Below are 11,389 nucleotides of genomic sequence, written 5' to 3'. Positions count from 1 at the left end.
ACAGTATGAGCCCTGGCTGGGATTTTATTGTTTAGTGTTGTTCAATTTTAATCATGTATTGTTATGTTTACAGTATGTGCCCTCGCCTGGATTTTATTCTGTAGTGTTGTTTACTTTTAAACATGTATTGTTATGTTTACAGTATGTGCCCTCACCTGGATTTTATTCTGTAGTGTTGTTTACTTTTAAACATGAATTGTTATGTTTACAGTATGTGCCCTGGCCGGGATTTTATTGTTTAGTGTTGTTTACTTTTAACCATGTATTGTTATGTTTACAGCATTTGCCCTCGCCAGGATTTTATTTTAAGTGTTGTTCACTTTTAACCTTGTATTGTTATGTTTACAAAATGTGCCCTCGCTGGGATTTTATTGTTTATTGTGTTTTACTTTTAACCTTGTATTGTTATGTTTACAGTATTTGCCCTGGTTGGGATTTTATTGTTTAGTGTTGTTTACTTTCAACCATGTATTGATATGTTTTCAGTATGTGCCCTGGCCGGGATTTTATTGTTTACTGTTGTTTACTTTTAACCATGTATTGTTATGTTTGCAGAATGTTCCTGGGCTGGAGTATTGTTTTTTTGTGTTGTTCACTTTTAACCCTGTTTTGTTATGTTTACAGAATGTACCTGTGCAGAGGTTTTGCTGCTTATTTTTGTTCGCTTTACCATGTCTTGTTTTTGTTAACATAATATGTTAATGGTTGTGTTTTTGTTTACATAATATGCTTGGGTTATTATGTAAACAAGAGCACAGCCTTTTGTTTTCTAACTGTTGTTTATTTATAATCATGTCTTGCTGGTGGTGGGTGTTGTTTATGGTTGTGTTTTTGTTTACATAATTTGCTTGGGTTATTATGTAAACAAGAGCACAGCCTTTTGTTTTTTAACTGTTGTTTATTTATAATCATGTCTTGCTGGTGGTGGGTGTTGTTTATGGTTGTGTTTTTGTTGACATAATTTGCTTGGGTTATTATGAAAACAAGAACACAGCCTTTTGTTTTCTAACTGTTGTTTATTTATAATCATGTCTTGTTGGTGGCGGGTGTTGTTTATGATCGTGTTTTTGTTTTCATACTTTGCAGAGCTTGTGGTGCAGCCCTTAAAATATGGATCGAAAATATGGTGTGTGTTTGAACTTGTGTGAGTTTTGTAAGGAGGTGCCTGTTGTGTCCTCTTTGTACGATTGCATAGGCTGTCAAACTTTAACTTAAGGCAGGACTTGTTCAGTCTTTACTATTAAATGCTCAGTATATCACTGACAGGTATTTAGATTTCATCCTTTAGTCAAAACATTTCAGAAAAGTCTTAAATGCTATTGTAATGTTTAACTTTTATGTGCACCTCCATTTCATGAATTTCAGAAAAGTCAACACTGCCTGAATCTGCGGGATGCAAGTCCAGATAACCCATCTTAAGGGTCCAGGCCATAAGCTGATGCAGAGGAAACATAGATAACTGGTACATCTGATGGTAGCTTTGATTGTTACAAATGTTGGTAGCCAAAGTGTTTAAAGTCTCATGCCAGAGAGTCTTTAGCCATTCCCTTTTCCACCAAGCTTTTCTGTTGTTTGTTTTGAAGAAAGCTCAGGCTGTTTAAAGATCTAAATTGTATTTGGTGACATCATTGTAGTGAAAAACTTTAGAAACATGATTGTCTGCAGATTTCCACAGAATTGAGTTGATCTGAGAACCACTCCCCCCCCCCCCCCCCAAAAAAAAAAAAAAAACTTTTTTCGTTTGACTGGTAGCCTTTTGTTGTTTCTTTAGTTTTGACACACCAATTTGATCCGAATTTGAAACCAGGAGAGCCCTCAAAGGGCCCTGTGATCAAAATGAAATTAATTGAAAGACATTACATTCCCAATAGTTTGTTTATTCCTTGCATTGCACTCTTTATGACAAATATTGAAGTTTGTAAACAGTTGTTCATATATCCTATTTCCTTGTGCAGATATAAGATATGTGAGGGAAGCGGACATTGTAGAGGTGGTGTTGCGTTGATGGCAGCCAGTGATTATTGAGGACGTCCTCGTCGAAGCGTTCCAGGTACATATATGAAGAAAGGCAAATATCAATGTAAATATAGAAAACAAGCATTTAAGTACAATTTTTATAATCTGATTTTTTCATCTTATAATTTTTCACAAATTCTATAATCATTTAACTTTTGGAATTTACTGTTGAAGGAGCGGGAAGACCGGGAAGTGGACAATGTCATCCGTGAGGTGGGACCAGGCTGATGGACATTATGGAAAAGTAGGTTAATGAAGATACTAACATAATAATTTATAATATTTCCATAACACATTTGCTTAAGATTTTTACCAAAAGTATTTACCCAAATTGATGGAAATCTCTAGTTGTCCAGCACGTGAATTACAAGTATTTGGGGGACATGGCACCGTTCAGTAAATATGTTCCATTGCATTGAAGATTATACCACCAGGACTCACCATATCAATCGTACAAATGTTTTTCGCACAGCAATACAACCGGGTATGCAGGGGCAACATTAACATGAATCATCACGCCACAGGCTTGTAAAACTAGGAAGGAAAAGATGGAGGAGCGGGATGTGGACCAGCTTATCCGAGGGAAGGAACAAGTCTGAGGCCACTAACCTAGTAAGATATGATTTTTAGGTCTGTAATAGCACCTCTTTGAAAATACATCATATGTGGCAATGCCTGATGATGATGCTGCTGATGCTGATGATGATGCCGATGATGATGATGATGATGATGATGATGATGATGATGATGATGATGATTGTCTACCATTTTCTGTAGTATGTTTTATGTCTGACCTCGACTGTTGCCTTAAAAGACTGATTTTATATCATAATGCATCATCTGTTGTCTGTGAATATGGAATATGTAAATTTTTAATGCATAATTCCTTTTTAAATTACACACACTTCATTACAGTTTGGGACTTGACCCAGCAGTTCTTTTCCCCCATCATGCCCAGCAGACTGGTCCAACATTTTTCAAGTTCCACAGAAATGTGCTGCCTGGAAATTGGCTGCCTTTTGGAGTATGTGCATAAGGCTCAGGTACATTGTAGATCTTAAAAACTGAGTTCATGTATTATTCAACTGTGTATATAGACATGTTTTTTTCAACTTTTCATTTACTTTGAATCAATTTTTTACTTCCTTCATGTTATTCCTAAATTGAGATGAAATACATGTGCACAGTGCAGTTCAAAAGATTTATTTCGTAATGTTAACATACTTTTAAACATTTTATTCACTGTATAGTACCATAGGTCAATGTAATCATGTTAATGTAGTAACATTTTAATAACTTTTTTCTAATTTACATGCGCATGTATCTGTTGTAGGACTACATATGCGGATTGAGATATCTAGGACGGCCATTAGGAGCTCCTTGGCCATTTTCCATCGAAAACAACCTCAGATGTTTATGGACGGTTTACAAGGTCAGATATCTTTACATTTAACTACGCTGCAATAAGATCACATAGTAATTTAAATTTTTATGCACTTTAATCAATTTAAACGTAGATGTACAAAAAACACATTAAAACACTACAATCCATTTAAACTATTATGTAATTTGTTTACAAACTTCTTCTACAGATGAATGGCAAACATCAAGGTTATTTTCAATTGAAAATGGCCGAGAAGTTCCAAATGCAATGATGGCAGGAAATACAAAGTTCCACCTGGGTCTGCACTGGGGCACTTCAGTCCATAGTAGGTTGATAGTAATACTTACTGAATAATTACCTTAAATACTTTTGCTTAAGATTTTAAAAAGTATTCACTTTTGTTTTAGCCTTGGTGTTGTTGTTGTTGTTAGTGTCATGTAGAAAACTTACCTTGGCCATAACTTAAATACCGTTGAAATTATTTGAACACTATTTTGTTGACATGTTGCCAGAGGAATTAAGTAGATGTGTAGCAAGAATTGTAATTGTGTTTTAAGTAATTTTTGTGTTAGTTTAATTCTTGAAATGAACAAAATAAGCAAACCCTCCTATGATTTCAGATGGAAAATCAAATGCTGAGATGATAGGAGAAGTGGCTGTGACTGTGACCAGCTCATCAAGGAGTGGCCATAACATTCTCCAACTTGTAGCTGATGCCGGAAAACCAGTCACGCTCTTCCATCGGAAACACTACATGTATCTTCAATGTTCTTCAAGCCATTGAAAAACATCTCGAAGTAACACCATTTTGTACTTGAAGGTATGATAACATAAAATATGACATATCACCATTTCTTTAAGCATACATTTATAAGCTTTCAATATTAGATTTCAATTTCCCAGGAACGTTTAAAGGGACTGTACACCAGATTGGCACCAAAAAAAAAAAAATTCTCTTACAAATCTCAGGACAATTATTTAATAAAATGTCTTTGATATCATAATTGTAAAAAAATAGCAAAATGTAAAAAAAAAACGGTGTCGCCAAAATTGCAGTCCAGAGTCGTAACCACTGTGCTACAAAGGCTTACCCTAAACGGATGAAATATTTAAGCTATATACCTAACTTGGTAATGTCACGTAATAACATTGACTAGCCAATCAGGTTTAAGGAATAAATTATAATAGGTAGACTTACCTAGTAATCTTTTTTAATGTAAAAATACGGAAAAAAATATGAAAAAATAATTTAATTGTAAACTATGTGGTACTTCAGTGAGTAAGTTTCAATGCATTGTACAAAAAGATACCAAGTTTATGTCAGTTTTCGACAATTTTCTGTTTTTTCGCTATTTCATCATATGGAGTACAGCCCCTTTACATGAATATACTCTGTTTAACATCATTTTATTATCACTAGTCAAGTCATTCCCCACCTAGTCAAAAATAATTCCATGATTTTTGTTTTATTACCGGTACCTGATTCAGTATATAAATACAAATAAGTAATATTTTGCTGTTTTACATAAAAATGATCAATTTGTCTTGAATTGGACTCGTCCTAAATCAACAATATGAGCCATTTTCCTCTCCCCCTAAGACGTCATAATAAATGGACCTTAAAAATCTTATTTCAAAACAGCATCTCATTTATGTTTTTTTAACACTTTTTAATAAGATTTTGATCAGCTTATAAAACAGTTATCTGCTTTTTTGTTTACGCAGTAATAAGACTTACCGATATTTCATGGTAGTTTGGTGTTGGGATGACATTCGGCCAATCGGCTTTAGGCAACAGTTCAGATGTCACCCCCTTCACCTCGGGACAATAGTTTTGACAGTTACCCAATAAACATGAAATTACTGTAAACTGAACACTAGTTTTTGTTATTCTTCTGTGGATATTTTTTCGGTTTTAAATATGTTTTATCAATCAATATTTTCAGCAGATGGACCCAGATTTGTGCAGTGCAGATAGATGGCTAAATCAGATGTGGTGGAGTACAACTAATGCTTCATTGCTGAAAATGGGAGGAGTTGTCTTGCCTGAACTCCCATGTGAAATCTGCACCAATGGCATGGACTTTGAATTACAGTGATATTTACATGAGAAGATAAGGAAATACTTCAGAATTGACATTAATAGAGACAAATTAGCTTACCCTAGATCATCTCAACCAAAGCAGTGAACACACTATAACCTTTTCTTCTTACAATTTGTTTAGATATATCTGTTATACAACTGATGTATGGTAGGGTGAAATAAGTTTTCAACTATAATATATGTTCTCTATTGAAGGCTGTCTATTGTAATCAACAATTGACATTCATTGTATTATTCGCCTGTGAACTTTTTACGGAATTCCCTTGATAGCTTTACTTTAAAGATGCTCTCTCACTTCCAAATAAGATGTACCACAATTAATACGAATGGTTTTATATACCATACAGGACAAATACATGTCAAAAACAATAGTTCTTATGAAGGATACACAGTTGAATTTTAAGGAAACGTGCAGAAAACACGCTTTATACATTATGAGTGGATAGTAGATCACAATCTTTTAGCATTCACCAGTAATTAGGATTTTTTGCTTTTTCAGCTATTAAAGGGACTGTTCACCAGATTGGCACCAAAAAAAGTTTTTTTCTGTAACATATCTCAGGACAATTATTTAATAGAATGTGTTACGCTTTTTGATATCATAATTGTAAAAAAGTACCAAAATGTAAAAAAAAAAATTGTGTCGGAGACCGGGTTCAAACCCGTGTTGCCAAAATTGCAGTCCAGTGTTGTATCTACTGTGCTACAAAGGCGTACTCCAAACGAGTGGTATATTTAAGCTATATACCTAACTTGGTAATATCATGTGATGACATCGACTAGCCAATCACGCATAAGGAATGAATTCTACTAGGTAGACATACCAAGTAACTTTTTTTAATGGAAAAATATGAAATAACTGCTAAACTTAAATCAATTGTAAACTATGTGGTACTTCAGTTAGTAAGTTTCAATGCATTGTACAAAAAGATACCAAGTTTATGTCAGTTTGTGACAATTTTCTGTTTTTCTTGCAAATTGATCATCTGGTGCACAGTTGCTTTAATACATGGTTATAATAATGTTGTCACTAAATATTATTTTCCATTAATGCATTATGTAGTATAAAGTACAATTTACATTAATAATTATGTTATTCATGTGTATGAATTGAATTTTAATAAGAGAGTCACTTAAAAATTAATTTCTATTAACTTTTAATGTCTGCCTGAACTGAAATGTCAAAACAAAACATGTAATATATATTTAAATGTGTATTTAGTTTTGTCATGGTAATATTTCAGTTTGTTTTCTTTATCAAAATTATTATTTACTATAATTTTGTATCTTAGTCAAATAGATATGTAACAAAAGAACACAGTTTATTATAAGCTTTCCTGTAGTTGATAGAGATTTTTCTCCCACCTCAGATAAGTAGATCCAATAATTTAACCATTCTAGAAATTCTTATCTTGCCCACCGGCGAATATAAAATGCCCGTATGGAACTCCTTTTTAATGGTCACCACATTGTCATTAACTCCCTTGTTGAAGACAATGTTGTCTGTAGCATCATGGAAACCTTGTCTTGTGGCAATATTTAGAACGCTAATTATTTATTTCTCGCTTCAAATGTCACCATAAACCAGTGTTCACGCACCTTTCAAGAAATAATTCTTCACTCTCCTTAGAACTATTTAAAGACCGATCTGACTATTAACATAATCTGAATCACTGCGCGCATATTCATGACAACCATGAATTATCGCATATCCATACGCAATTATTTTCACTAAGCACAAAAGAGTTCCAACAAAAAATACATTTTTACTTAATTTTTTTTAACTGGTGAGGGAGAAAAAGCATCTACGATAGCCGCTCATGTAAGATAGGTTCATCCCGACCCTCGCGCAGGGTCAGAGTGAACACCCTTTCTCAGGTCGGAATGAACCTATTTTACACTCTTGGCCATGGGAGATACTTATAATCAGTGAAATAAAATCACCATCTTTATCATTAAATTCATATGTTTTTCTATATTTGTCTTTAAAATTGTTTAAATTTGAGAACTGACTAATTCGGAAAGGTGTTAAGTGTATTGTTATTTTGCTAAGTGTGGTAAAAAAATAAATATTGTGTATAATGAATAATGAGTATAGCTACAAAATTCTTAAATACCAGAATAAACCTTTTAATTGTATTACAGATTCTGAATATTTTGAATTGATTTTTTTTGTACAACAATGATCCATTCCTGACATAATTGAACACATGTGTGTTATTGAAGCGTTTTATGTCATGTGATGTATGGTCAGTCAAAGGGAAAGGCGGGAATATGCACAGGTTTTAATTATATTGGGCATTTCTATGCTTGACTGAAGCGGTTAACTTGATTTTATTCAAATTTGAGTCGTTTAATGTTGGCATAAAGATGTTTTATCATTTAATGATTTTATTCTAAACAGAAAATTGTTTAGTTAATTGGGAACATTTATAAAAAAATTATAATCATGTTAATCATTAATTAGAAAAAAAGTATTTAGGTCATGAAATTGAAATATTTCAAAAAGTATTGATGAATAATGAAGCAAATATTTATACATTTTGATCTCATGCATTTTGAAGCATTATGGTATTCTGAGGTACAGTTTTCCAGAGTTATTTTACAAACAGTTGAAGTTTTGATCTCTGGTTTTTACCCTGTCTTGGAATATCATAAATTGTACAACATTGTATTATTCGAACACTGTTTTATAGATGTTGTATGGTAACAATATTCTGTACAAATGTATATTTGTAATTTGTTTAAAGTCTTCTGGAGAAAAAATAAATTGACCGCAAGTCTTATGCTTAAAGCAAGAAAAGTGTTTGTGTATAGTTGTGTTAAGACATAACCATAACAATATAAGTATTATTACACATGCTCTTACCATTTAGAAAGTATTTCTGAAAGGCTGCCTATACTTTTGTAACTTAAGAGATTTTTTAATGCCTATACTTTTGTAATTTGAGTGTTTTTAAATGCCATTACCTTTGTCTTTTGAGTAGATTTTAGTGGCTATACTTGAGAAATCTGAGTAGTTTTTAAAGCCTAGCTAGTCCCAATGTCTTAAAAGTTTCTAAAGGATAAAAGACTTAAGTAGCTTATTTCAGTTAGCCAAAATGCATACTTTAATTGGATTTTGATACATAAAAAATGGTTTATTGTAATTGACAATTCCTATATAAAGTATAACGATACTCAAAAGAAGTAAATATAATGCAAATTATTGAAAAACAAAAAAGTGAGCTTAGCTTAGTCCTGTTGTAACGGACTTAAGAAGTTTCGAGAAATTGGGGCGATCATGTTTGTAATTCAAGTATTTTTTTAATGCCTTTATTTTTGTTGAGTAGTTTTTTAAGACCTCTAGTTTGATCCCTAATGTGTTGCATATTGTATTGTATTTTATTGTCGTTGCCATGGTAACATTTTTAATACAATGAAAGTATTGCAATGGTAACATTGTTTATATCAATGAAAGTATTATCATGATATTTCTAGAAAATTGTCACCACTTTAGATTATGTTATTTTGTCTATGATATAATATATTTAACTACAAAATATATAAAGAAATGAAAAAACATGTTTTCTTGGATTATTATCTCTAAAATTAGCCACATATTACAAACTTTGCATTATTTGTCATAAAGACTATGCCATTATTGTGCCTTCAATCAGCAAGGTTTCCATGTCCAAAACCTTTGGCCAAATCTGGACTCTATCGTGTAAGGCGTAATGATGTAGTTGTCGGCATGGTTATCTTGGACTAGAGTAGTGTACAAAAACTCATGGCCAATTGTTCTTTTTAAAACCCCAGGTTATATGATAAGGTATGATGATCTTGGCCTTTGTATGTTCGCATCTTCGTTCTCGCCTCCATCCATCCATAATTACCCAGCACATATGTTGTGCACTCAAGATAACATGCCATTTTATTATCAGAATACACGAAAAACGCAATGACGCTAAAAAAGAGATGTTACACAAATTCAAACTGATATGAGAAGTGACAGCAGCTGTTTTTGGGACAATTTTTAAGATGACAACTCTTAAAAAAAAATAACAGCATTGTTTATGTTAGTTGATCAAGGTCAGTTTTGAGGTCTGTCTGCACCCGCTGGCTGCATTATGGCTTGACCCTACTTTGATGCTATAACGACTTATATGAAACATGAAATAGAAGTGACAACTATTTGTAGTCAAATCCAGACATTGGAAGACGAGAAGAAACAGAGTGGGATACAAGAGATCAGGGTGCATTATCCTTAATCTTTGCAAAGGTTCTTTAACATGCTCGTTGTAAAGCATCAATACACTTGATAAAACATTCCTGGGTCAAACTGAAATGCAGAGCGCTAGGCAAGGTAGCTACTGGTACCATATTTTGACCTCTTGCGGTTCTACATGGCCAGGGTTTGAACCCCTGACCTTCCACACCCAAAGCGAACACTCTACCAATCAGCTATCTGGGCAGTAAAAATAACAGAGCTTAAGTGGTGTTTAAGTATTATAGTTATAAATACATTACTCGCAAAGCCCATTCAGCAATAGCTAAAATAGCATTGTTAGTCATTTCAGTTTCTTTGGACCATAGTGCACAGTCAATCGTAACAATCGGCCGTCTCCGCCAATCCTCAATTCTGTTTCATACTGGCTGAGGTGCTTTGACTGAGTGCAAAGACAGAATGTTATCCTGGTTAGAACTACCCTGGTTCTTTAATGTGCACCAATGTATAGCACTGTCACAGCTAGGGGACCACCATTTAACGTCCCTCCTGGAGGATGACAAGTATGTTTTATCATTGCGCAGGGAGTTGAACCTGTGACTACTGGATTGACAGTCAAGTGTGTTACCACTAGACCAACGATCCACCACCCCACAGGTGCTCTTCACATGGCCTGGATAAAGTAATATATATTTTTTTCATTTCTTTTTTATTTTTAAAATTATTCCACTATTTTTCATGAAAGAAAATTAGTATATGTGACTAATTTTCTTTCATGAAAAATTGTGAAATAATTTTAAAAATAAAAAAGAAATGGTTTTCTTTCATGAAAAATTGTGTAATATTTTTTTAAATGACAAATATTCACCATCTCGACAAAAAATAAAAAATAAAAATATACATAAAAAAAATAAATATATTTTTTTTAAATGTATTACTGTATCCGGTCAATGTGACGGCTGTCAGACTTTTCAACCCCTTTGTCATTTGTGAAAACAAAGACTTTTCAACCCCTTTGTCATTTCAACCCCTAAAAGTGCTAAGACTTTTCAAACCCCCTTAAAACAAAGACTTTCAAATCCCTAATAAACAAAGACTTTTCAACCCCTTAATATCTCATCTTTCTTTGATTTAAGTACAACAATAAGCAATAGATTCTGAAAATTATTTTAAAAATCAAGAATATATTAAGAAAAAAATATAACGAACACAAAATATACATTCTTGAAACACATGATAATACAATCATCCATAAAATATTTACATGGAAATAAATAAAAAAAAATGCATGACTGTTCATTTAGCTGTTCAATCACTTGGAAATAAACCTCCCTTACCTCCCTGAGGAAATCCTCAAACAATATATCATGTGCATTTTACTGCTCCCACAATTAATTGAAACAGAATATCTTTTCTTTATGTTTGTCCAAAATACATAGAACTAAAATATTTATTTAAAACATAAAATGAGTTGAACTTCAAATAAAATTCTTCATAATATCTATATGTAGCAGAGAAAGTTTTAGAAATACAAAAGTATACATTGACTTCAAAGTTGTTCAAAATGCATTATACATTGAGTTTTAAATGCTATCAAATTTCAAAAAGAATAACATACTAGAATAATAATTATGTCAAGCCAGGATGAAACATTTTTAAAGAGTGAATAAACAGCATT

The 11,389-nt window shown here is 32.8% G+C and overlaps 1 long non-coding RNA gene across 1 annotated transcript; it reads left to right on the top strand.

Annotated features, from left to right (window-relative positions):
* Positions 1–1,364: 1,364 nt before the first annotated feature.
* LOC128227539 (uncharacterized) lies at positions 1,365–3,438 on the top strand. The gene is made up of 6 exons (XR_008259827.1): positions 1,365–1,462; positions 1,956–2,050; positions 2,191–2,260; positions 2,489–2,628; positions 2,932–3,059; positions 3,350–3,438. It is a non-coding gene; the product is annotated as an uncharacterized LOC128227539 (long non-coding RNA).
* The last annotated feature ends 7,951 nt before the right edge of the window (positions 3,439–11,389 follow it).

The sequence above is a fragment of the Mya arenaria genome, chromosome 3, assembly GCF_026914265.1.
Source record: "Mya arenaria isolate MELC-2E11 chromosome 3, ASM2691426v1".
Lineage (NCBI taxonomy): Eukaryota > Metazoa > Mollusca > Bivalvia > Myida > Myidae > Mya > Mya arenaria.
Note: the sequence above shows the minus strand (reverse complement) of the source record. Positions and strands in the feature narration are given on the sequence as shown.